The sequence below is a fragment of the Stenella coeruleoalba genome (assembly GCF_951394435.1).
Source record: "Stenella coeruleoalba genome assembly, contig: scaffold_235, whole genome shotgun sequence".
Lineage (NCBI taxonomy): Eukaryota > Metazoa > Chordata > Mammalia > Artiodactyla > Delphinidae > Stenella > Stenella coeruleoalba.
The window spans coordinates 374705-398123 of NW_027646002.1; positions in this window are offsets into that span (position 1 = coordinate 374705).

Sequence of the window (23419 nt, forward strand, 5' to 3'; positions counted from 1 at the left end):
AAACGAGGTTCTTGTAAACGGAGGCGTCCCAAACTTTGGGGTGGCTGTGTCTTTTTGATTTTAATTTCCCTAAGCTATAGGACCATAAGTGGAAGTGCCCTAGGCTCTGTTGCTTTGTTTTTTAGATGTTTCAGGAAACACCATACACTTCTCCTGAGTGTCTGTTGGTAATTTACATCCCGCCCATCAGCATAACAAGGCTCCCAGTTCTCCATGGCCTGTCCTGCCTTTCTGGATTTTACACTTTTTTCAGATGGCCCTTTTGACCGGGGGGAAGTGAGACTTCATTGTAGTGCAGATTTCCTTTGCAAGCTTGATTGGTTGGCCAAAAAGGGCGTATGCGTTTTTTCCTGAATATATTCAGGAAAAAACGCATACGCCCTTTTTGGCCAAGTGCATCATTGTGGACGTTCTGCCTCTTTTCCTATGCTTTCAATGCAATTCCAGTCTACCTCCTGAAATCGGTTTCCTGCAATTCTGCCCCGCTTTCAAGTCCTCTTGGCAGCCTTACTTCAGTCTATTTTTGGACGATAGCTGTCATTTATAACTCTGCAGTTTTGTGAATTACAGTGCCCCTGAGCTCCTTTCTTCAACTCGCTTTCTTGTGACCTGGCAGCAACACCGCAGGATGGCTTCAGGCCCTAATCTGGTTCCGGCCCGGCACGCTGAGCCTTTGGTTAATTCCTCTTCCTGGTGGGAAATGAGAGTTAAATTTGCCCATCCAGACACCTCCAGCTAGTCTCTCATTGGTTCTCGCTATTCCTGTTCATCTTCCACAGAAATTGCAAACTGAGCCAAACAGGAGGTTAAAGGGACTGACTCTCCAAGTCGGGAGAGTGTTAGTAAAGCATCTGGAATGTTGCACCCGAGTACCAGGGTACGAAAACTGAGACATATTTGAACACGTCTCCCGATCACATGGTTGATCATACTCTGGGTTCCACATGCATGTTTTAGCTGAAGGAAGAATACCTAAAACCTGGGTAGTTGAAACCCGTGGAATGGGTACCATGCAATATGACTTCAAAGGGTCTTCATTTGCTCACCGAACCTCTCCAATCCTATCACTGCTGCGTTTATGCCCCTGTACACATGCTTGATTCTCTTTCGGAGACATAGCAATCCATAGGTTTTAAGATACTTACTAGTCAGGTACATTCTTAGGCGTTTAATATGGGGTGTTGAGTCCATTTCGTTGAGCAAGGAGTAGCTCTTGTCTATTCCATATTTGGCTTAAGGAACTTTATCTGAACTCATTTCAATCTCTGGTTTTATGCAGCACCCCAACTCACCTTTCCCCTTAAGCAAGCATAAGTTGGTTTTCTAAATTTGAGACCCTGTTCTGTTCTGTAATTCAGTTCCTGTGTAGCCAAGTTTACATTCCGTGTATTACTGATATCTTATGATGTTTCTTTTTCTGTGTGACTTATTTCAGTTAGAATCATCATACCTGAATCCACTCATTGTGCTGCTAAGGGCCTGATGACACAGATTTCATTGCTGAGTGATATTGCTTTGTAAGTAAATACCACAACTTCTTTATCCATTTTTCACTTTCTGCGATGTTGAACTTGTACTGTAAACGAGGTTCTTGTAAACAGAGCCGTTCCAAACTTTGGGGTGGCTGTGTCTTTTTGATTTTAATTTCCCTAAGCTATAGGACCATAAGTGGAAGTGCCCGAGGTTCTGTTGCTTTGTTTTTTAGATGTTTCAGGAAACACCATACACTTCTCACGAGTGTCTGTTGGCAATTAACATCCCGCCCATCAGCATAACAAGGCTCCCAGTTCTCCATGGCCTGTCCTGCCTTTCTGGATTTTACACTTTTTTCAGATGGCCCTTTTGACCGGGGGGAAGTGAGACTTCATTGTAGTGCAGATTTCCTTTGCAAGCTTGCTTGGTTGGCCAAAAAGGGCGTATGCGTTTTTTCCTGAATATATTCAGGAAAAAACGCATACGCCCTTTTTGGCCAAGTGCATCATTGTGGACGTTCTGCCTCTTTTCCTATGCTTTCAATGCAATTCCAGTCTACCTCCTGAAATCGGTTTCCTGCAATTCTGCCCCGCTTTCAAGTCCTCTTGGCAGCCTAACTTCAGTCTATTTTTGGACGATAGCTGTCATTTATAACTCTGCAGGTTTGTGAATTACAGTGCCCCTGAGCTCCTTTCTTCAACTCGCTTTCTTGTGAACTGGCCGCAACACCGCAGGATGGCTTCAGGCCCTAATCTGGTTCCGGCCCGGCACGCTGAGCCTTTGGTTAATTCCTCTTCCTGGTGGGAAATGAGAGTTAAATTTGCCCGTCCAGACACCTCCAGCTAGCCTCTCATTGGTTCTCGCTATTCCTGTTCATCTTCCACAGAAATTGCAAACTGGGCCAAACAGGAGGTTAAAGGGACTGACTCTCCAAGTCGGGAGAGTGTTAGTAAAGCGTCTGGAATGTTGCACCCGAGTACCAGGGGACGAAAACTGAGACATATTTGAACACGTCTCCCGTTCACATGGTTGATCATACTCTGGGTTCCACATGCATGTTTTAGCTGAAGAAAGAATACCTTAAACCTGGAGAGTTGAGACCCGTGGAATGGGTACCATGCAATATGACTTCAAAGGGTCTTCATTTGCTCACCGAACCTCTCCAATCCTATCACTGCTGCGTTTATGCCCCTGTACACACGCTTGATTCTCTTTTGGAGACATAGCAATCCATAGGTTTTAAGACACTTACTAGTCAGGTACATTCTTAGGCGTTTAATATGGGGTTTTGAGTCCATTTCGTTGAGCAAGGAGTAGCTCTTGTCTATTCCATATTTGGCTTAAGGAACTTTATCTGTGCTCATTTCAATCTCTGGTTTTATGCAGCACCCCAACTCACCTTTCCCCTTAAGCAAGCATAAGTTGGTTTTCTAAATTTGAGACCCTGTTCTGTTTTGGAATGCAGTTCCTGTGTAGCCAAGTTTACCCTCCGTGTATTAGTGATATCTTATGATGTTTCTTTTTCTGTGTGACTTATTTCAGTTAGAATCATCATACCTGAATCCACTCATTGTGCTGCTAAGGGCCTGATGACACAGATTTCATTGCTGAGTGATATTGCTTTGTAAGTAAATACCACAACTTCTTTATCCATTTTTCACTTTCTGTGATGTTGAACTTGTACTGTAAACGAGGTTCTTGTAAACAGAGCCGTTCCAAACTTTGGTGTGGCTGTTTCTTTTTCATTTTAATTTCCCTAATCTATAGAACCATAAGTGGAAGTGCCCTAGGTTCTGTTGCTGTGTTTTTTAGTTGTTTCAGGAAACACCATACACTTCTCCCAAATGGTTCTTGGCAATTTACATCCCGCCCATCAGCATAACAAGGCTCCCAGTTCTCCATGGCCTGTCCTGCCTTTCTGGATTTTACACTTTTTTCAGATGGCCCTTTTGACCGGGGGGATGTGAGACTTCATTGTAGTGCAGATTTCCTTTGCAAGCTTGCTTGGTTGGCCAAAAAGGGCGTATGCGTTTTTTCCTGAATATATTCAGGAAAAAACGCATACGCCCTTTTTGGCCAAGTGCATCATTGTGGACGTTCTGCCTCTTTTCCTATGCTTTCAATGCAATTCCAGTCTACCTCCTGAAATCGGTTTCCTGCAATTCTGCCCCGCTTTCAAGTCCTCTTGGCAGCCTTACTTCAGTCTATTTTTGGACGAAAGCTCTCATTTATAACTCTGCAGGTTTGTGAATTACAGTGCCCCTGAGCTCGTTTCTTCAACTCGCTTTCTTGTGAACTGGCCGCAACACCGCAGGATGGCTTCAGGCCCTAATCTGGTTCCGGCACGGCACGCTGAGCCTTTGGTTATTTCCTCTTCCTGGTGGGAAATGAGAGTTAAATTTGCCCAACCAGACACCTCCAGCTATTCTTTCATTGGTTCTCGCTATTCCTGTTCATCTTCCACAGAAATTGCAAACTGGGTCAAACAGGAGGTTAAAGGGACTGACTCTCCAAGTAGGGAGAGTGTTAGTAAAGCGTCTGGAATGTTGCACCTGAGTACCAGGGTACGAAAACTGAGACATATTTGAACACGTCTCCCGATCACATGGTTGATCATACTCTAGGTTCCACATGCATGTTTTAGCTGAAGGAAGAATACCTTAAACCTGGGTAGGTGAAACCCGTGGAATGGGTACCATGCAATATGACTTCAGAGGGTCTTCATTTGCTCACCGAACCTCTCCAATCCTATCACTGCTGCGTTTATGCCCCTGTACACATGCTTGATTCTCTTTCGGAGACATAGCAATCCATAGGTTTTAAGATACTTACTAGTCAGGTACATTCTTAGGCGTTTAATATGCGGTGTTGAGTCCATTTCGTTGAGCAAGGAGTAGCTCTTGTCTATTCCATATTTGGCTTAAGGAACTTTATCTGTGCTCATTTCAATCTCTGGTTTTATGCAGCACCCCAACTCACCTTTCCCCTTAAGCAAGCATAAGTTGGTTTTCTAAATTTGAGACCCTGTTCTGTTCTGTAATTCAGTTCCTGTGTAGCCAAGTTTACATTCCGTGTATTACTGATATCTTATGATGTTTCTTTTTCTGTGTGACTAATTTCAGTTAGAATCATCATACCTGAATCCACTCATTGTGCTGCTAAGGCCCTGATGACATAGATTTCATTGCTGAGTGATATTGCTTTGTAAGTAAATACCACAACTTCTTTATCCATTTTTCACTTTCTGCGATGTTGAACTTGTACTGTAAACGAGGTTCTTGTAAACAGAGCCGTCCCAAACATTGGGGTGGCTGTGTCTTTTTGATTTTAATTTCCCTAAGCTATAGGACCATAAGTGGCAGTGCCCTAGGCTCTGTTGCTTTGTTTTTTAGATGTTTAAGGAAACACCATACACTTCTCCCGAGTGTCTGTTGGCAATTTACATCCCGCCCATCAGCATAACAAGGCTCCCAGTTCTCCATGGCTTGTCCTGCCTTTCTGGATTTTACCCTTTTTTCAGATGGCCCTTTTGACCGGGGGGAAGTGAGACTTCATTGTAGTGCAGATTTCCTTTGCAAGCTTGCTTGGTTGGCCAAAAAGGGCGTATGCGTTTTTTCCTGAATATATTCAGGAAAAAACGCATACGCCCTTTTTGGCCAAGTGCATCATTGTGGACGTTCTGCCTCTTTTCCTATGCTTTCAATGCAATTCCAGTCTACCTCCTGAAATCGGTTTCCTGCAATTCTGCCCCGCTTTCAAGTCCTCTTGGCAGCCTTACTTCAGTCTATTTTTGGACGATAGCTGTCATTTATAACTCTGCAGGTTTGTGAATTACAGTGCCCCTGAGCTCCTTTCTTCAACTCGCTTTCTTTTGAGCTCGCCGCAACACCGCAGGATGGCTTCAGGCCCTAATCTGGTTCCGGTACGGCACGCTGAGCCTTTGGTTATTTCCTCTTCCTGGTGGGAAATGAGAGTTAAATTTGCCCGTCCAGACACCTCCAGCTAGTCTCTCATTGGTTCTCGCTATTCCTGTTCATCTTCCGCAGAAATTGCAAACTGTGCCAAACAGGAGGTTAAAGGGACTGACTCTCCAAGTGGGGAGAGTGTTAGTAAAGCGTCTGGAATGTTGCACCCGAGTACCAGGGTACGAAAACTGAGACATATTTGAACACGTCTCCCGATCACATGGTTGATCATACTCTGGGTTCCACATGCATGTTTTAGCTGAAGGAAGAATACCTAAAACCTGGGTAGTTGAAACAAGTGGAATGGGTACCATGCAATATGACTTCAAAGGGTCTTCATTTGCTCACGAACCTCTCCAATCCTATCACTGCTGCGTTTATGCCCCTGTACACATGCTTGATTCTCTTTCGGAGACATAGCAATCCATAGGTTTTAAGATACTTACTAGTCAGGTACATTCTTAGGCGTTTAATATGCGGTGTTGAGTCCATTTCGTTGAGCAAGGAGTAGCTCTTGTCTATTCCATATTTGGCTTAAGGAACTTTATCTGTGCTCATTTCAATCTCTGGTTTTATGCAGCACCCCAACTCACCTTTCCCCTTAAGCAAGCATAAGTTGGTTTTCTAAATTTGAGACCCTGTTCTGTTCTGTAATTCAGTTCCTGTGTAGCCAAGTTTACATTCCGTGTATTACTGATATCTTATGATGTTTCATTTTCTGTGTGACTTATTTCAGTTAGAATCATCATACCTGAATCCACTCATTGTGCTGCTAAGGGCCTGATGACACAGATTTCATTGCTGAGTGATATTGCTTTGTAAGTAAATACCACAACTTCTTTCTCCATTTTTCACTTTCTGCGATGTTGAACTTGTACTGTAAACGAGGTTCTTGTAAACAGAGGCGTCCCAAACTTTGGGGTGGCTGTGTCTTTTTGATTTTAATTTCCCTAAGCTATAGGACCATAAGTGGAAGTGCCCTAGGCTCTGTTGCTTTGTTTTTTAGATGTTTCAGGAAACACCATACACTTCTCCCGAGTGTCTGTTGGCAATTGACATCCCGCCCATCAGCATAACAAGGCTCCCAGTTCTCCATGGCCTGTCCTGCCTTTCTGGATTTTACACTTTTTTCAGATGGCCCTTTTGACCGGGGGGAAGTGAGACTTCATTGTAGTGCAGATTTCCTTTGCAAGCTTGCTTGGTTGGCCAAAAAGGGCGTATGCGTTTTTTCCTGAATATATTCAGGAAAAAACGCATACGCCCTTTTTGGCCAAGTGCATCATTGTGGACGTTCTGCCTCTTTTCCTATGCTTTCAATGCAATTCCAGTCTACCTCCTGAAATCGGTTTCCTGCAATTCTGCCCCGCTTTCAAGTCCTCTTGGCAGCCTAACTTCAGTCTATTTTTGGACGATAGCTGTCATTTATAACTCTGCAGGTTTGTGAATTACAGTGCCCCTGAGCTCCTTTCTTCAACTCGCTTTCTTTTGAGCTGGCCGCAACACCGCAGGATGGCTTCAGGCCCTAATCTGGTTCCGGTACGGCACACTGAGCCTTTGGTTATTTCCTCTTCCTGGTGGGAAATGAGAGTTAAATTTGCCCGTCCAGACACCTCCAGCTAGCCTCTCATTGGTTCTCGCTATTCCTGTTCATCTTCCGCAGAAATTGCAAACTGTGCCAAACAGGAGGTTAAAGGCGCTGACTCTCCAAGTGGGGAGAGTTTTAGTAAAGCGTCTGGAATGTTGCACCCGAGTACCAGGGGAGGAAAACTGAGACATATTTGAACACGTCTCCCGATCACACGGTTGATCATACTCTGGGTTCCACATGCATGTTTTAGCTGAAGGAAGAATACCTAAAACCTGGGTAGTTGAAACCCGTGGAATGGGTACCATGCAATATGACTTCAAAGGGTCTTCATTTGCTCACCGAACCTCTCCAATCCTATCACTGCTGCGTTTATGCCCCTGTACACATGCTTGATTCTCTTTCGGAGACATAGCAATCCATAGGTTTTAAGATACTTACTAGTCAGGTACATTCTTAGGCGTTTAATATGCGGTGTTGAGTCCATTTCGTTGAGCAAGGAGTAGCTCTTGTCTATTCCATATTTGGCTTAAGGAACTTTATCTGTGCTCATTTCAATCTCTGGTTTTATGCAGCACCCCAACTCACCTTTCCCCTTAAGCAAGCATAAGTTGGTTTTCTAAATTTGAGAACCTGTTCTGTTCTGTAATTCAGTTCCTGTGTAGCCAAGTTTACATTCCGTGTATTACTGATATCTTATGATGTTTCTTTTTCTGTGTGACTTATTTCAGTTAGAATCATCGTACCTGAATCTACTCATTATGCTGCTACGGGCCTGATGACATAGATTTCATTGCTGAGTGATACTGCATTGTACGTAAGTACCACAAGTTCTTTATCCATTTTTCACTTTCTGTGATATTGAACTTGTACGGTAAACGAGGTTCTTGTAAACAGAGGCGTCCCAAACTTTGGGGTGGCTGTGTCTTTTTGATTTTAATTTCCCTAAGCTATAGGACCATAAGTGGAAGTGCCCTAGGCTCTGTTGCTTTGTTTTTTAGATGTTTCAGGAAACACCATACACTTCTCCCGAGTGTCTGTTGGCAATTTACATCCCGCCCATCAGCATAACAAGGCTCCCAGTTCTCCATGGCCTGTCCTGCCTTTCTGGATTTTACACTTTTTTCAGATGGCCCTTTTGACCGGGAGGAAGTGAGACTTCATTGTAGTGCAGATTTCCTTTGCAAGCTTGCTTGGTTGGCCAAAAAGGGCGTATGCGTTTTTTCCTGAATATATTCAGGAAAAAACGCATACGCCCTTTTTGGCCAAGTGCATCATTGTGGACGTTCTGCCTCTTTTCCTATGCTTTCAATGCAATTCCAGTCTACCTCCTGAAATCGGTTTCCTGCAATTCTGCCCCGCTTTCAAGTCCTCTTGGCAGCCTAACTTCAGTCTATTTTTGGACGATAGCTGTCATTTATAACTCTGCAGGTTTGTGAATTACAGTGCCCCTGAGCTCCTTTCTTCAACTTGCTTTCTTGTGACCTGGCCGCAACACCGCAGGATGGCTTCAGGCCCTAATCTAGTTCTGGCATGGCACGCTGACCCTCTGGTTATTTCCTCTTCCTGGTGGGAAATGAGAGTTAAATTTGCCCGACCAGACACCTCCAGCTAGCCTCTCATTGGTTCTCGCTATTCCTGTTCATCTTCCGCAGAAATTGCAAACTGTGCCAAACAGGAGGTTAAAGGCGCTGACTCTCCAAGTGGGGAGAGTGTTAGTAAAGCGTCTGGAATGTTGCACCCGAGTACCAGGGGAGGAAAACTGAGACATATTTGAACACGTCTCCCGATCACATGGTTGATCATACTCTGGGTTCCACATGCATGTTTTAGCTGAAGGAAGAATACCTAAAACCTGGGTAGCTGAAACCCGTGGAATGGGTACCATGCAATATGACTTCAAAGGGTCTTCATTTGCTCACCGAACCTCTCCAATCCTATCACTGCTGCGTTTATGCCCCTGTACACATGCTTGATTCTCTTTCGGAGACATAGCAATCCATAGGTTTTAAGATACTTACTAGTCAGGTACATTCTTAGGCGTTTAATATGTGGTGTTGAGTCCATTTCGTTGAGCAAGGAGTAGCTCTTGTCTATTCCATATTTGGCTTAAGGAACTTTATCTGTGCTCATTTCAATCTCTGGTTTTATGCAGCACCCCAACTCACCTTTCCCCTTAAGCAAGCATAAGTTGGTTTTCTAAATTTGAGAACCTGTTCTGTTCTGTAATTCAGTTCCTGTGTAGCCAAGTTTACATTCCGTGTATTACTGATATCTTATGATGTTTCTTTTTCTGTGTGACTTATTTCAGTTAGAATCATCGTACCTGAATCTACTCATTATGCTGCTACGGGCCTGATGACATAGATTTCATTGCTGAGTGATACTGCATTGTACATAAGTACCACAAGTTCTTTATCCATTTTTCACTTTCTGTGATATTGAACTTGTACGGTAAACGAGGTTCTTGTAAACAGAGGCGTCCCAAACTTTGGGGTGGCTGTGTCTTTTTGATTTTAATTTCCCTAAGCTATAGGACCATAAGTGGCAGTGCCCTAGGCTCTGTTGCTTTGTTTTTTAGATGTTTCAGGAAACACCATACACTTCTCCCGAGTGTCTGTTGGCAATTGACATCCCGCCCATCAGCATAACAAGGCTCCCAGTTCTCCATGGCCTGTCCTGCCTTTCTGGATTTTACACTTTTTTCAGATGGCCCTTTTGACCGGGGGGAAGTGAGACTTCATTGTAGTGCAGATTTCCTTTGCAAGCTTGCTTGGTTGGCCAAAAAGGGCGTATGCGTTTTTTCCTGAATATATTCAGGAAAAAACGCATACGCCCTTTTTGGCCAAGTGCATCATTGTGGACGTTCTGCCTCTTTTCCTATGCTTTCAATGCAATTCCAGTCTACCTCCTGAAATCGGTTTCCTGCAATTCTGCCCCGCTTTCACGTCCTCTTTTCAGCCTAACTTCAGTCTATTTTTTGACGATAGCTGTCATTTATAACTCTGCAGGTTTGTGAATTACAGTGCCCCTGAGCTCCTTTCTTCAACTCGCTTTCTTTTGAGCTGGCCGCAACACCGCAGGATGGCTTCAGGCCCTAATCTGGTTCAGGTACGGCACACTGAGCCTTTGGTTATTTCCTCTTCCTGGTGGGAAATGAGAGTTAAATTTGCCCGACCAGACACCTCCAGCTAGCCTCTCATTGGTTCTCGCTAGTCCTGTTCATCTTCCGCAGAAATTGCAAACTGTGCCAAACAGGAGGTTAAAGGCGCTGACTCTCCAAGTGGGGAGAGTGTTAGTAAAGCGTCTGGAATGTTGCACCCGAGTACCAGGGGAGGAAAACTGAGACATATTTGAACACGTCTCCCGATCACACGGTTGATCATACTCTGGGTTCCACATGCATGTTTTAGCTGAAGGAAGAATACCTAAAACCTGGGTAGTTGAAACCCGTGGAATGGGTACCATGCAATATGACTTCAAAGGGTCTTCATTTGCTCACCGAACCTCTCCAATCCTATCACTGCTGCGTTTATGCCCCTGTACACACGCTTGATTCTCTTTCGGAGACATAGCAATCCATAGGTTTTAAGATACTTACTAGTCAGGTACATTCTTAGGCGTTTAATATGCGGTGTTGAGTCCATTTCATTGAGCAAGGAGTAGCTCTTGTCTATTCCATATTTGGCTTAAGGAACTTTATCTGTGCTCATTTCAATCTCTGGTTTTATGCAGTACCCCAACTCACCTTTCCCCTTAAGCAAGCATAAGTTGGTTTTCGAAATTTGAGACCCTGTTCTGTTCTGTAATTCAGTTCCTGTGTAGCCAAGTTTACATTCCGTGTATTACTGATATCTTATGATGTTTCTTTTTCTGTGTGACTTATTTCAGTTAGAATCATCATACCTGAATCCACTCATTGTGCTGCTAAGGGCCTGATGACATAGATTTCATTGCTGAGTGATATTGCTTTGTAAGTAAATACCACAACTTCTTTATCCATTTTTCACTTTCTGCGATGTTGAACTTGTACTGTAAACGAGGTTCTTGTAAACAGAGGCGTCCCAAACTTTGGGGTGGCTGTGTCTTTTTGATTTTAATTTCCCTAAGCTATAGGACCATAAGTGGCAGTGCCCTAGGCTCTGTTGATTTGTTTTTTAGATGTTTCAGGAAACACCATACACTTCTCCTGAGTGGTTGTTGGCAATTTACATCCCGCCCATCAGCATAACAAGGCTCCCAGTTCTCCATGGCCTGTCCTGCCTTTCTGGATTTTACACTTTTTTCAGATGGCCCTTTTGACCGGGGGGAAGTGAGACTTCATTGTAGTGCAGATTTCCTTTGCAAGCTTGCTTGGTTGGCCAAAAAGGGCGTATGCGTTTTTTCCTGAATATATTCAGGAAAAAACGCATACGCCCTTTTTGGCCAAGTGCATCATTGTGGACGTTCTGCCTCTTTTCCTATGCTTTCAATGCAATTCCAGTCTACCTCCTGAAATCGGTTTCCTGCAATTCTGCCCCGCTTTCACGTCCTCTTTTCAGCCTAACTTCAGTCTATTTTTGGACGATAGCTGTCATTTATAACTCTGCAGGTTTGTGAATTACAGTGCCCCTGAGCTCCTTTCTTCAACTCGCTTTCTTTTGAGCTGGCCGCAACACCGCAGGATGGCTTCAGGCCCTAATCTGGTTCCGGTACGGCACACTGAGCCTTTGGTTATTTCCTCTTCCTGGTGGGAAATGAGAGTTAAATTTGCCCGACCAGACACCTCCAGCTAGCCTCTCATTGGTTCTCGCTAGTCCTGTTCATCTTCCGCAGAAATTGCAAACTGTGCCAAACAGGAGGTTAAAGGCGCTGACTCTCCAAGTGGGGAGAGTGTTAGTAAAGCGTCTGGAATGTTGCACCCGAGTACCAGGGGAGGAAAACTGAGACATATTTGAACACGTCTCCCGATCACACGGTTGATCATACTCTGGGTTCCACATGCATGTTTTAGCTGAAGGAAGAATACCTAAAACCTGGGTAGTTGAAACCCGTGGAATGGGTACCATGCAATATGACTTCAAAGGGTCTTCATTTGCTCACCGAACCTCTCCAATCCTATCACTGCTGCGTTTATGCCCCTGTACACACGCTTGATTCTCTTTCGGAGACATAGCAATCCATAGGTTTTAAGATACTTACTAGTCAGGTACATTCTTAGGCGTTTAATATGCGGTGTTGAGTCCATTTCATTGAGCAAGGAGTAGCTCTTGTCTATTCCATATTTGGCTTAAGGAACTTTATCTGTGCTCATTTCAATCTCTGGTTTTATGCAGTACCCCAACTCACCTTTCCCCTTAAGCAAGCATAAGTTGGTTTTCGAAATTTGAGACCCTGTTCTGTTCTGTAATTCAGTTCCTGTGTAGCCAAGTTTACATTCCGTGTATTACTGATATCTTATGATGTTTCTTTTTCTGTGTGACTTATTTCAGTTAGAATCATCATACCTGAATCCACTCATTGTGCTGCTAAGGGCCTGATGACATAGATTTCATTGCTGAGTGATATTGCTTTGTAAGTAAATACCACAACTTCTTTATCCATTTTTCACTTTCTGCGATGTTGAACTTGTACTGTAAACGAGGTTCTTGTAAACAGAGGCGTCCCAAACTTTGGGGTGGCTGTGTCTTTTTGATTTTAATTTCCCTAAGCTATAGGACCATAAGTGGCAGTGCCCTAGGCTCTGTTGATTTGTTTTTTAGATGTTTCAGGAAACACCATACACTTCTCCCGAGTGGTTGTTGGCAATTTACATCCCGCCCATCAGCATAACAAGGCTCCCAGTTCTCCATGGCCTGTCCTGCCTTTCTGGATTTTACACTTTTTTCAGATGGCCCTTTTGACCGGGGGGAAGTGAGACTTCATTGTAGTGCAGATTTCCTTTGCAAGCTTGCTTGGTTGGCCAAAAAGGGCGTATGCGTTTTTTCCTGAATATATTCAGGAAAAAACGCATACGCCCTTTTTGGCCAAGTGCATCATTGTGGACGTTCTGCCTCTTTTCCTATGCTTTCAATGCAATTCCAGTCTACCTCCTGAAATCGGTTTCCTGCAATTCTGCCCCGCTTTCAAGTCCTCTTGGCAGCCTAACTTCAGTCTATTTTTGGACGATAGCTGTCATTTATAACTCTGCAGGTTTGTGAATTACAGTGCCCCTGAGCTCCTTTCTTCAACTCGCTTTCTTTTGAGCTGGCCGCAACACCGCAGGATGGCTTCAGGCCCTAATCTGGTTCCGGTACGGCACACTGAGCCTTTGGTTATTTCCTCTTCCTGGTGGGAAATGAGAGTTAAATTTGCCCGACCAGACACCTCCAGCTAGCCTCTCATTGGTTCTCGCTATTCCTGTTCATCTTCCGCAGAAATTGCAAACTGTGCCAAACAGGAGGTTAAAGGCGCTGACTCTCCAAGTGGGGAGAGTGTTAGTAAAGCGTCTGGAATGTTGCACCCGAGTACCAGGGGAGGAAAACTGAGACATATTTGAACACGTCTCCCGATCACACGGTTGATCATACTCTGGGTTCCACATGCATGTTTTAGCTGAAGGAAGAATACCTAAAACCTGCGTAGTTGAAACCCGTGGAATGGGTACCATGCAATATGACTTCAAAGGGTCTTCATTTGCTCACCGAACCTCTCCAATCCTATCACTGCTGCGTTTATGCCCCTGTACACACGCTTGATTCTCTTTCGGAGACATAGCAATCCATAGGTTTTAAGATACTTACTAGTCAGGTACATTCTTAGGCGTTTAATATGCGGTGTTGAGTCCATTTCATTGAGCAAGGAGTAGCTCTTGTCTATTCCATATTTGGCTTAAGGAACTTTATCTGTGCTCATTTCAATCTCTGGTTTTATGCAGTACCCCAACTCACCTTTCCCCTTAAGCAAGCATAAGTTGGTTTTCGAAATTTGAGACCCTGTTCTGTTCTGTAATTCAGTTCCTGTGTAGCCAAGTTTCCATTCCGTGTATTACTGATATCTTATGATGTTTCTTTTTCTGTGTGACTTATTTCAGTTAGAATCATCATACCTGAATCCACTCATTGTGCTGCTAAGGGCCTGATGACATAGATTTCATTGCTGAGTGATATTGCTTTGTAAGTAAATACCACAACTTCTTTATCCATTTTTCACTTTCTGCGATGTTGAACTTGTACTGTAAACGAGGTTCTTGTAAACAGAGGCGTCCCAAACTTTGGGGTGGCTGTGTCTTTTTGATTTTAATTTCCCTAAGCTATAGGACCATAAGTGGCAGTGCCCTAGGCTCTGTTGATTTGTTTTTTAGATGTTTCAGGAAACACCATACACTTCTCCCGAGTGGTTGTTGGCAATTTACATCCCGCCCATCAGCATAACAAGGCTCCCAGTTCTCCATGGCCTGTCCTGCCTTTCTGGATTTTACACTTTTTTCAGATGGCCCTTTTGACCGGGGGGAAGTGAGACTTCATTGTAGTGCAGATTTCCTTTGCAAGCTTGCTTGGTTGGCCAAAAAGGGCGTATGCGTTTTTTCCTGAATATATTCAGGAAAAAACGCATACGCCCTTTTTGGCCAAGTGCATCATTGTGGACGTTCTGCCTCTTTTCCTATGCTTTCAATGCAATTCCAGTCTACCTCCTGAAATCGGTTTCCTGCAATTCTGCCCCGCTTTCAAGTCCTCTTGGCAGCCTAACTTCAGTCTATTTTTGGACGATAGCTGTCATTTATAACTCTGCAGGTTTGTGAATTACAGTGCCCCTGAGCTCCTTTCTTCAACTCGCTTTCTTTTGAGCTGGCCGCAACACCGCAGGATGGCTTCAGGCCCTAATCTGGTTCCGGTACGGCACACTGAGCCTTTGGTTATTTCCTCTTCCTGGTGGGAAATGAGAGTTAAATTTGCCCGACCAGACACCTCCAGCTAGCCTCTCATTGGTTCTCGCTATTCCTGTTCATCTTCCGCAGAAATTGCAAACTGTGCCAAACAGGAGGTTAAAGGCGCTGACTCTCCAAGTGGGGAGAGTGTTAGTAAAGCGTCTGGAATGTTGCACCCGAGTACCAGGGGAGGAAAACTGAGACATATTTGAACACGTCTCCCGATCACACGGTTGATCATACTCTGGGTTCCACATGCATGTTTTAGCTGAAGGAAGAATACCTAAAACCTGCGTAGTTGAAACCCGTGGAATGGGTACCATGCAATATGACTTCAAAGGGTCTTCATTTGCTCACCGAACCTCTCCAATCCTATCACTGCTGCGTTTATGCCCCTGTACACACGCTTGATTCTCTTTCGGAGACATAGCAATCCATAGGTTTTAAGATACTTACTAGTCAGGTACATTCTTAGGCGTTTAATATGCGGTGTTGAGTCCATTTCATTGAGCAAGGAGTAGCTCTTGTCTATTCCATATTTGGCTTAAGGAACTTTATCTGTGCTCATTTCAATCTCTGGTTTTATGCAGTACCCCAACTCACCTTTCCCCTTAAGCAAGCATAAGTTGGTTTTCGAAATTTGAGACCCTGTTCTGTTCTGTAATTCAGTTCCTGTGTAGCCAAGTTTCCATTCCGTGTATTACTGATATCTTATGATGTTTCTTTTTCTGTGTGACTTATTTCAGTTAGAATCATCATACCTGAATCCACTCATTGTGCTGCTAAGGGCCTGATGACATAGATTTCATTGCTGAGTGATATTGCTTTGTAAGTAAATACCACAACTTCTTTATCCATTTTTCACTTTCTGCGATGTTGAACTTGTACTGTAAACGAGGTTCTTGTAAACAGAGGCGTCCCAAACTTTGGGGTGGCTGTGTCTTTTTGATTTTAATTTCCCTAAGCTATAGGACCATAAGTGGAAGTGCCCTAGGTTCTGTTGCTTTGTTTTTTAGTTGTTTCAGGAAACACCATACACTTCTCCCAAGTGGTTCTTGGCAATTTACATCCCGCCCATCAGCATAACAAGGCTCCCAGTTCTCCATGGCCTGTCCTGCCTTTCTGGATTTTACACTTTTTTCAGATGGCCCTTTTGACCGGGGGGAAGTGAGACTTCATTGTAGTGCAGATTTCCTTTGCAAGCTTGCTTGGTTGGCCAAAAAGGGCGTATGCGTTTTTTCCTGAATATATTCAGGAAAAAACGCATACGCCCTTTTTGGCCAAGTGCATCATTGTGGACGTTCTGCCTCTTTTCCTATGCTTTCAATGCAATTCCAGTCTACCTCCTGAAATCGGTTTCCTGCAATTCTGCCCCGCTTTCAAGTCCTCTTGGCAGCCTAACTTCAGTCTATTTTTGGACGATAGCTGTCATTTATAACTCTGCAGGTTTGTGAATTACAGTGCCCCTGACCTCCTTTCTTCAACTCGCTTTCTTGTGACCTGGCCGCAACACCGCAGGATGGCTTCAGGCCCTAATCTGGTTCCGGCCCGGCATGCTGAGCCTTTGGTTAATTCCTCTTCCTGGTGGGAAATGAGAGTTGAATTTGCCCGTCCAGACACCTCCAGCTAGCCTCTCATTGGTTCTCGCTATTCCTGTTCATCTTCCGCAGAAATTGCAAACTGGGCCAAACAGGAGGTTAAAGGGACTGACTCTCCAAGTGGGGAGAGTGTTAGTAAAGCGTCTGGAATGTTGCACCCGAGTACCAGGGGAGGAAAACTGAGACATATTTGAACACGTCTCCCGTTCACATGGTTGATCATACTCTGGGTTCCACATGCATGTTTTAGCTGAAGGAAGAATACCTTAAACCTGGAGAGTTGAGACCCGTGTAATGGGTACCATGCAATATGACTTCAAAGGGTCTTCATTTGCTCACCGAACCTCTCCAATCCTATCACTGCTGCGTTTATGCCCCTGTACACATGCTTGATTCTCTTTTGGAGACATAGCAATCCATAGGTTTTAAGATACTTACTAGTCAGGTACATTCTTAGGCGTTTAATATGGGGTTTTGAGTCCATTTCGTTGAGCAAGGAGTAGCTCTTGTCTATTCCATATTTGGCTTAAGGAACTTTATCTGTGCTCATTTCAATCTCTGGTTTTATGCAGCACCCCAACTCACCTTTCCCCTTAAGCAAGCATAAGTTGGTTTTCTAAATTTGAGACCCTGTTCTGTTTTGGAATGCAGTTCCTGTGTAGCCAAGTTTACATTCCGTGTATTAGTGATATCTTATGATGTTTCTTTTTCTGTGTGACTTATTTCAGTTAGAATCATCATACCTGAATCCACTCATTGTGCTGCTAAGGGCCTGATGACACAGATTTCATTGCTGAGTGATATTGCTTTGTAAGTAAATACCACAACTTCTTTATCCATTTTTCACTTTCTGCGATGTTGAACTTGTACTGTAAACGAGGTTCTTGTAAACAGAGCCGTTCCAAACTTTGGGGTGGCTGTGTCTTTTTCATTTTAATTTCCCTAAGCTATAGGACCATAAGTGGAAGTGCCCTAGGTTCTGTTGCTTTGTTTTTTAGATGTTTCAGGAAACACCATACACTTCTCCCGAGTGGTTGTTGGCAAATTACATCCCGCCCATCAGCATAACAAGGCTCCCAATTCTCCATGGCCTGTCCTGCCTTTCTGGATTTTACACTTTTTTCAGATGGCCCTTTTGACCGTGGGGAAGTGAGACTTCATTGTAGTGCAGATTTCCTTTGCAAGCTTGCTTGGTTGGCCAAAAAGGGCGTATGCGTTTTTTCCTGAATATATTCAGGAAAAAACGCATACGCCCTTTTTGGCCAAGTGCATCATTGTGGACGTTCTGCCTCTTTTCCTATGCTTTCAATGCAATTCCAGTCTACCTCCTGAAATCGGTTTCCTGCAATTCTGCCCCGCTTTCAAGTCCTCTTGGCAGCCTAACTTCAGTCTATTTTTGGACGATAGCTGTCCTTTATAACTCTGCAGGTTTGTGAATTACAGTGCCCCTGAGCTCCTTTCTTCAACTCGCTTTCTTGTGACCTGGCCGCAACACCACAGGATGGCTTCAGGCCCTAATCTGGTTCCGGCACGGCACGCTGAGCCTTTGGTTAATTCCTCTTCCTGGTGGGAAATGAGAGTTGAATTTGCCCGTCCAGACACCTCCAGCTAGCCTCTCATTGGTTCTCGCTATTCCCGTTCATCTTCCGCAGAAATTGCAAACTGGGCCAAACAGGAGGTTAAAGGGACTGACTCTCCAAGTCGAGAGAGTGTTAGTAAAGCGTCTGGAAAGTTGCACCCGAGTACCAGGGTACGAAAACTGAGACATATTTGAACACGTCTCCCGATCACATGGTTGATCATACTCTAGGTTCCACATGCATGTTTTAGCTGAAGGAAGAATACCTTAAACCTGGGTAGTTGAAACCCGTGGAATGGGTACCATGCAATATGACTTCAAAGGGTCTTCATTTGCTCACGAACCTCTCCAATCCTATCACTGCTGCGTTTATGCCCCTGTACACATGCTTGATTCTCTTTCGGAGACATAGCAATCCATAGGTTTTAAGATACTTACTAGTCAGGTACATTCTTAGGCGTTTAATATGGGGTGTTGAGTCCATTTCGTTGAGCAAGGAGTAGCTCTAGTCTATTCCATATTTGGCTTAAGGAACTTTATCTGTGCTCATTTCAATCTCTGGTTTTATGCAGCACCCCAACTCACCTTTCCCCTTAAGCAAGCATAAGTTAGTTTTCTAAATTTGAGACCCTGTTCTGTTCTGTAATTCAGTTCCTGTGTAGCCAAGTTTCCATTCCGTGTATTACTGATATCTTATGATGTTTCTTTTTCTGTGTGAGTTATTTCAGTTAGAATCATCATACCTGAATCCACTCATTGTGCTGCTAAGGGCCTGTTGACACAGATTTCATTGCTGAGTGATATTGCTTTGTAAGTAAATACCACAACTTCTTTATCCATTTTTCACTTTCTGCGATGTTGAACTTGTACTGTAAACGAGGTTCTTGTAAACAGAGCCGTTCCAAACTTTGGGGTGGCTGTGTCTTTTTGATTTTAATTTCCCTAAGCTATAGGACCATAAGTGGAAGTGCCCTAGGTTCTGTTGCTTTGTTTTTTAGTTGTTTCAGGAAACACCATACACTTCTCCCAAGTGGTTGTTGGCAATTTACATCCCGCCCATCAGCATAACAAGGCTCCCAGTTCTCCATGGCATGTCCTGCCTTTCTGGATTTTACACTTTTATCAGATGGCCCTTTTGACCTGGGGGAAGTGAGACTTCATTGTAGTGCAGATTTCCTTTGCAAGCTTGCTTGGTTGGCCAAAAAGGGCGTATGCGTTTTTTCCTGAATATATTCAGGAAAAAACGCATACGCCCTTTTTGGCCAAGTGCATCATTGTGGACGTTCTGCCTCTTTTCCTATGCTTTCAATGCAATTCCAGTCTACCTCCTGAAATCGGTTTCCTGCAATTCTGCCCCGCTTTCAAGTCCTCTTGGCAGCCTTACTTCAGTATATTTTTGGACGATAGCTGTCATTTATAACTCTGCAGGTTTGTGAATTACAGTGCCCCTGAGCTCCTTTCTTCAACTCGCTTTCTTTTGAGCTGGCCGCAACACCGCAGGATGGCTTCAGGCCCTAATCTGGTTCCGGTACGGGACGCTGAGCCTTTGGTTATTTCCTCTTCCTGGTGGGAAATGAGAGTTAAATTTACCCGTCCAGACATCTCCAGCTAGCCTCTCATTGGTTCTCGCTATTCCTGTTCATCTTCCGCAGAAATTGGAAACTGTGCCAAACAGGAGGTTAAAGGCGCTGACTCTCCAAGTGGGGAGAGTGTTAGTAAAGCTTCTGGAATGTTGCACCCGAGTACCAGGGTACGAAAACTGAGACATATTTGAACACGTCTCCCGATCACATGGTTGATCATACTCTAGGTTCCACATGCATGTTTTAGCTGAAGGAAGAATACCTTAAACCTGGAGAGTTAAGACCCGTGTAATGGGTACCATGCAATATGACTTAAAAGGGTCTTCATTTGCTCACCGAACCTCTCCAATCCTATCACTGCTGCGTTTATGCCCCTGTACACATGCTTGATTCTCTTTCGGAGACATAGCAATCCATAGGTTTTAAGATACTTACTAGTCAGGTACATTCTTAGGCGTTTAATATGGGGTTTTGAGTCCATTTCGTTGAGCAAGGAGTAGCTCTTGTCTATTCCATATTTGGCTTAAGGAACTTTATCTGTGCTCATTTCAATCTCTGGTTTTATGCAGCACCCCAACTCACCTTTCCCCTTAAGCAAGCATAAGTTGGTTTTCTAAATTTGAGACCCTGTTCTGTTTTGGAATGCAGTTCCTGTGTAGCCAAGTTTACATTCCGTGTATTAGTGATATCTTATGATGTTTCTTTTTCTGTGTGACTTATTTCAGTTAGAATCATCATACCTGAATCCACTCATTATGCTGCTACGGGCCTGATGACATAGATTTCATTGCTGAGTGATACTGCATTGTACGTAAGTACCACAAGTTCTTTATCCATTTTTCACTTTCTGTGATATTGAACTTGTACGGTAAACGAGGTTCTTGTAAACGGAGGTGTCCCAAACTTTGGGGTGGCTGTGTCTTTTTGATTTTAATTTCCCTAAGCTATAGGACCATAAGTGGAAGTGCCCTAGGCTCTGATGCTTTGTTTTTTAGATGTTTCAGGAAACACCATACACTTCTCCTGAATGTCTGTTGGCAATTTACATCCCGCCCATCAGCATAACAAGGCTCCCAGTTCTCCATGGCCTGTCCTGCCTTTCTGGAGTTTACACTTTTTTCAGATGGCCCTTTTGACCGGGGAGAAGTGAGACTTCATTGTAGTGCAGATTTCCTTTGCAAGTTTGCTTGGTTGGCCAAAAAGGGCGTATGCGTTTTTTCCTGAATATATTCAGGAAAAAACGCATACGCCCTTTTTGGCCAAGTGCATCATTGTGGACGTTCTGCCTCTTTTCCTATCCCTTCAATGCAATTCCAGTCTACCTCCTGAAATCGGTTTCCTGCATTTCTGACCCGCTTTCAAGTCCTCTTGGCAGCCTTACTTCAGTCTATTTTTGGACGATAGCTGTCATTTATAACTCTGCAGGTTTGTGAATTACAGTGCCCCTGAGCTCCTTTCTTCAACTCGCTTTCTTGTGACCTGGCCGCAACACCGCATGATGTCTACAGGCCCTAATCTGGTTCCGGCACGGCACGCTGAGCCTTTGGTTAATTCCTCTTCCTGGTGGGAAATGAGAGTTAAATTTGCCCATCCAGACACCTCCAGCTAGTCTCTCATTGGTTCTCGCTATTCCTGTTCTTCTTCCACAGAAATTGCAAACTGGGCCAAACAGGAGGTTAAAGGGACTGACTCTCCAAGTGGGGAGAGTGTTAGTAAAGCGTCTGGAATGTTGAACCCGAGTACCAGGGTACGAAAACTGAGACATATTTGAACACGTCTCCCGATCACATGGTTGATCATAATCTAGGTTCCACATGCATGTTTTAGCTGAAGGAACAATACCTTAAACCTGGAGAGTTGAGACCCGTGGAATGGGTACCATGCAATATGACTTCAAAGGGTCTTCATTTGCTCACGAACCCCTCCAATCCTATCACTGCTGCATTTATGCCCATGTACACATGCTTGATTCTCTTTCGGAGACATAGCAATCCATAGGTTTTAAGATACTTACTAGTCAGGTACATTCTTAGGCGTTTAATATGCGGTGTTGAGTCCATTTCGTTGAGCAAGGAGTAGCTCTTGTCTATTCCATATTTGGCTTAAGGAACTTTATCTGTGCTCATTTCAATCTCTGGTTTTATGCAGCACCCCAACTCACCTTTCCCCTTAAGCAAGCATAAGTTGGTTTTCTAAATTTGAGACCCTGTTCTGTTCTGTAATTCAGTTCCTGTGTAGCCAAGTTTACATTCCGTGTATTACTGATATCTTATGATGTTTCTTTTTCTGTGTGACTTATTTCAGTTAGAATCATCATACCTGAATCCACTCATTGTGATGCTAAGGGCCTGATGACACAGATTTCATTGCTGAGTGATATTGCTTTGTAAGTAAATACCACAACTTCTTTATCCATTTTTCACTTTCTGCGATGTTGAACTTGTACTGTAAACGAGTTTCTTGTAAACAGAGCCGTTCCAAACTTTGGGGTGGCTGTGTCTTTTTGATTTTAATTTCCCTAAGCTATAGGACCATAAGTGGAAGTGCCCTAGGTTCTGTTGCTTTGTTTTTTAGATGTTTCAGGAAACACCATACACTTCTCCCAAGTGGTTGTTGGCAATTTACATCCCGCCCATCAGCATAACAAGGCTCCCAGTTCTCCATGGCCTGTCCTGCCTTTCTGGATTTTACACTTTTTTCAGATGGCCCTTTTGACCGGGGGGAAGTGAGACTTCATTGTAGTGCAGATTTCCTTTGCAAGCTTGCTTGGTTGGCCAAAAAGGGCGTATGCGTTTTTTCCTGAATATATTCAGGAAAAAACGCATACGCCCTTTTTGGCCAAGTGCATCATTGTGGACGTTCTGCCTCTTTTCCTATGCTTTCAATGCAATTCCAGTCTACCTCCTGAAATCGGTTTCCTGCAATTCTGCCCCGCTTTCAAGTCCTCTTGGCAGCCTTACTTCAGTCTATTTTTGGACGATAGCTGTCATTTATAACTCTGCAGGTTTGTGAATTACAGTGCCCCTGAGCTCCTTTCTTCAACTCGCTTTCTTGTGACCTGGCCGCAACACCGCAGGATGTCTTCAGGCCCTAATCTGGTTCTGGCACGGCACGCTGAGCCTTTGGTTAATTCCTCTTCCTGGTGGGAAATGAGAGTTATATTTGCCCATCCAGACACCTCCAGCTAGTCTTTCATTGGTTCTCGCTATTCCTGTTCATCTTCCACAGAAATTGCAAACTGGGCCAAACAGGAAGTTAAAGGGACTGACTCTCCAAGTGGGGAGAGTGTTAGTAAAGCGTCTGGAATGTTGCACCCGAGTACCAGGGTACGAAAACTGAGACATATTTGAACACGTCTCCCGATCACATGGTTGATCATACTCTAGGTTCCACATGCATGTTTTAGATGAAGGAAGAATACCTTAAACCTGGGTAGTTGAAACCCGTGGAATGGGTACCATGCAATATGACTTCAAAGGGTCTTCATTTGCTCACGAACCTCTCCAATCCTATCACTGCTGCGTTTATGCCCCTGTACACATGCTTGATTCTCTTTCGGAGACATAGCAATCCATAGGTTTTAAGATACTTACGAGTCAGGTACATTCTTAGGCGTTTAATATGGGGTTTTGTGTCCATTTCGTTGAGCAAGGAGTAGCTCTTGTGTATTCCATATTTGGCTTAAGGAACTTTATCTGTGCTCATTTCAATCTCTGGTTTTATGCTGCACCCCAACTCACCTTTCACCTTA